The sequence below is a fragment of the Nicotiana tabacum genome, chromosome 16, assembly GCF_000715075.1.
Source record: "Nicotiana tabacum cultivar K326 chromosome 16, ASM71507v2, whole genome shotgun sequence".
NCBI classification, from domain to species: Eukaryota; Viridiplantae; Streptophyta; class Magnoliopsida; order Solanales; family Solanaceae; genus Nicotiana; species Nicotiana tabacum.
In genome coordinates this window covers 53,447,288-53,452,217 of record NC_134095.1, presented here as the reverse complement: position 1 = coordinate 53,452,217, position 4,930 = coordinate 53,447,288, and positions in this window count along the sequence as shown.

The window sequence follows — 4,930 nt, the reverse complement described above, 5'->3', positions numbered from 1 at the left end:
CCTACCCGGAGTGAGTCTTGGTAGTGGGCTCTGATATTTCTTTCTGTTTTTTTTTTTGGATTATTCCAGGGTTGTAATCCAGTTTTGTTTTGTATTCGGCAAAGTGTGAAACTCTGTTATCCCATATTTTAAAAAAAGTGAAAGCTTTTCTCTTCTTATTTTGTTTTAACTTTGTTTTCTTCTTTTCTCTTTCTGAACAGTTCTCTTTATATTGGTTCTAATGACATGACATGCACAACGAATCTTCAATCTAGTCTAAAAAATCAATCTGATTCCGAACTAATTGTGCAAGAGGTCGATTATGATGATGAATCGGAATACGATGAGGATAAAGCTTTCGAAGAGATAAACAGAGAGTTAAGCCAGTTTGAAAAGAAATCCAAGCCCAACTTAAATGACACATAAGCCATCAATTTAGGGGATGTAGATGATATCAGGGAAACTAAAATAAGCATCCACATTGCACCGAATATCAGGGAAGAACTAATCAAAGCACTTATTGAGTTCAAAGACGTTTTTGCATGGTCGTATGATGACATGCCGGGGTTAAGCACGGATTTAGTGGTTCACAAATTGCCCATTAACCCGGCATGCCCTCCCGTCAAGCAAAAATTAAGGAAGTTCAAAACAGATATGAGTGTGAAGATTAAAGAGGAAGTAACCAAGCAGCTGCAAGCAAAGGTTATTCGGGTCACTCGATATCCTGATTGGTTGGCTAATGTGGTGCCAGTGCCGAAGAAAGATGGGAAGATCAGGGTGTGTGTCGATTACCGCAATCTGAACAGGGCAAGCCCAAAGGATAACTTTCCATTACCCAACATCCATATCTTGATCGATAATTGTGCCGGACGTGAGATCGGGTCTTTTGTGAATTGCTATGCTGGGTATCATCAGATTCTGATGGATGAAGAAGATGCAGAAAAGACGGCTTTCATTATGCCGTGGGGGACTTATTGCTACCGGGTAATGCCATTTGGTTTGAAGAATGTTGGGGCAACGTACATGAGAGCAATGACTACTGTGTTTCATGACATGATACATAAAGAGATTGAGGTATACGTGGACGATGTGATCATAAAATCCAAGCATCAGGAAGACCACGTAGCAGACCTAAGGAAGTTTTTCCAAGATTTCGAAGGTACGATATTAAGCTCAACCCAGCCAAATGTGCATTTGGTGTTCCATCTGGAAAGCTGTTGGGATTCATTGTCAGTCGGCGAGGCATTGAGTTGGACCCGTCAAAGATTAAATCCATCCAAGATTTTCCACCACCGAAGAACAAAACAGAAGTAATAAGTCTGTTGGGAAGGTTGAATTATATCAGCAGGTTTATTGCTCAACTCACAGCAACTTGTGAACCCATTTTTCGGCTACTGAAGAAAGATGCTGCGGTAGAATGGACGGCAGAATGTCAGGAAGCATTTGACCAAATCAAAGGATATTTGTCAAATCCACCTGTGTTGGTTCCACCTGAGCCAGGAAGACCGTTAATTCTTTATCTAACGGTCCTAAAGAATTCGTTTGGCTGCGTACTGGGGCAACACGACATTACAGGAAGGAAGGAGCAAGCCATCTATTATCTCAGCAAGAAGTTTACAAGCTATGAGGTTAAGTACACTCAACTTGAGAAGACATATTGCGCCCTAACTTGGGTGGCCCAGAAATTGAAGCACTATCTGTCATCATATACTACTTATCTCATTTCACGCTTGGATCCACTGAAGTATATTTTCTAGAAGCCTATGCCCACAGGGAGATTGGCGAAATGGCAGATATTACTCACATAATTCGACATCGTCTATGTGACGAGGACGGCCATGAAGGCCCAAACATTGGCTGATCACTTGGCTGAGAATCCTGTTGATGAAGAATACGAGCCCTTGAGGACGTATTTTCCTGATGAAGAAGTGATGCATATAGATGAGTTGGAAATGACCAAGGAACCAGGATGGAAGCTTTTTTTTTCCGATGGAGCCGCAAATGCGAAGGGAGTTGGAATAGGAGCGGTACCTATTTCTGAAACAGGACATCATTATCCTGTCACAGCTTAGCTGCGTTTCTATTGTACCAACAACATGGCTGAGTATGAGGCATGCATTTTGGGTCTACGGCTAGCTGCAGACATGGATGTCCAGGACGCCTTGGTCTTGGGAGACTCGGACCTCCTGGTGCATCAGATTCAGGGTGAATGGGAAATAAGGGATTTGAAGCTCATACCATATCGACAATTTTATACGATCTGAGCAAGCGATTCCTATCAGTGGAGTTCAGACACATCCCAAGAGTTCATAATGAGATTGCCGATGCTTTGGCTACCTTAGCATCAATGTTGCACCACCCAGACAAAATTCATGTTGACCCATTGCATATTCAGGTTCGTGATCAGCATGCTTATTGCAACATGTTAGAGGAAGAACTGGATGGCGAACCATGGTTCTATGATGTCAAGAAATACCTCAGGATGGGGATATACCCGGAGCAGGACACCAGAGATCAAAAGAGAGTCATTCAGCGACTGGCAAATGGATTTTTCCTCAGTGGAGGAGTGTTGTACAAAAGAACACCAGATTTGGGATTGCTGAGATGTGTAGATGCTAGTCAAGCCACGACAGTTATGACAGAGGTACATGCTGGAGTTTGCGGGCCACATATGAGCGGATATGTATTGGTGAAAAAGATTCTTCGAGCAGGGTATTATTGGCTCACTATGGAGCGTGATTGTATCAGTTTCGTGCGGAAATGCCATCAGTGTCAGATACACAGAGATCTGATTCATTCTCTGCCGACAGAATTGCATACGATGTCAGCACCATGGCCATTTGTTGCCTGGGGCATGGATGTCATTGGACCTATTGAGCCGGCAGCTACCAACGGTCATAGGTTTATTCTGGTGACCATCGATTATTTCACTAAGTGGGTTGAAGCTAAAACTTTCAAGTCGGTAACCAAGAAGGCAGTGGTAGATTTTGTTCATTCCCATATCATCTGTAGATTTGGGATCCCAAAAGTGATTATCACGGACAATGGTGCTAATCTTAACAGCGGTTTGATGAAAGAAGTATGTCAACAGTTCAAGATTACACACCGTAATTCCATACCATATCATCCCAAGGCAAATGGAGCGGTCGAGGCGGCCAACAAGAACAAAAAGAAGATACTGAGGAAGATGGTAGAAGGGTCCAGACAATGGCATAAGAAGTTACCATTGGCATTGTTGGGTTATCGCACTACTGTTCGTACTTCAGTAGGTGCAACTCCTTATTTGTTGGTATACGGAACTGAAGCGGTGATACCAGCAGAAGTTGAAATTTCATCCCTTCGGATTGTCGCTGAGGTTGAGATTGATGATGACGAGTGGGTCAAAACTCATTTGGAGCAGTTGAACTTGATTGATGAAAAAAATTGGCAGTTGTGTGTCATGGCCAGTTATATCAAAGGAGAATGGCAAGAGCATACAACAAAAAGGTGCATCCCTGGAAGTTTGAAGTGGGCCAGCAAGTGCTGAAACGCATCCTCCCACATTAGGCTGAGGCGAAGGGCAAGTTCGCCCCGAATTGGCGAGAGCCATTCATTGTAACCAGAGTGTTGTCCAATGGCGCTTTATGTTTAACAGATATCGAAGGGAAATGCGTCGACATGGCTATCAATTCTGACGCAGTTAAGAGATATTATGTATGATTTCTTCTAATGGTAATTGTCGTTTGTTTGCATTTGGCATGGTATCGGAGAATGAAATGACAGAGGCAATTTGTTCTTTCATCCAAACACTTCAACCTTTGTTTCCCCTTTTGAGCCTTATTTATTCTTTCATACCCCTCTTTTGGAATCAGTAATGAAAATAAAAGAAAAAGAGAAGAGAAAAATAATGATAATAAAGACAAAAGAAAAGTCACAAGAAAAACAAAGGAATTGGGAACTACGTTTGACCTGATTCCTCAAGAAGGATACGTAGGTGCCTCACGGCTCGGTCATAGTGTAACAAAAATAAAAAAATCCCCAAGCAAGAAACTGGGGCAGAAGGTGTGTTTGTAATTTTGGGTAGGAAGTTTGATTCCAAGAGTTGTAATGTTTTACCCATCAAAATTATTTTGAACCTTTTGATACCCCTTTTCTTTTAGCCATACACAAAAACCCATATTGATGTCCAAAAAGACCTCCCGGTCAGTATCCGAGAAGTGCCAAGTCATGCAAATGGAAGTCGGGAATAACACTCTGATCCCCAGCAGAGAAGAGGATCATAAGCTGGAAATGAATTGATAGCCGAAAGAATCCCCAGCAGAGAGAGTCATATCGGTAACACTCCAATCCCCAGCTGGAAAAAATAAAATAAAATGAGAGAGTCTTATCGGTGAAAACCTCCACAGGCACCATAAGGCGAGGTAAGTTGAGAGAAATAAAACGAGAGAGTCTTATCGGTGAAAACCTTCACAGGCACCATAAGGCGACGGGAGTTGAGGGAAATGAGAGAGTCTTATTAGTGAAAACCCCTCGAAGGGCACTATGAGGCGACAAGGGGTCAAAAGAGGCAAACAAGATAAGATTGACGGAAAGGACCCGTCGAGGCATCAAGTAGTGCACAGACGTTGAGTCGACAAAGGAATTGGGCGCTTACATATCCCCAAAAAAGTAAGGCCGTCAGAAAGATTGATTGATATAAATAGACTGGGCTGGTTAATCCAAAATGCACGACGTGATCATTGGGATCGGTTGTACCATTCAGAAAACTATTCTTCTCTTATTTTCTTGAATTCGTCATTTTTTATTTTTAAAGACTTTATCTCCCTACTAGTTTGTTTTTTAAAAGGATTTTTAGAGCTTATTACCAGTTGCCAAGATGGTGCAAAAACACAATGTGGATAGGACAGGCCAAAAATAATGCAATGGAACGAGAAAGACGTTCGTTGCAAGACCAAATGATGGATTGGTCTAT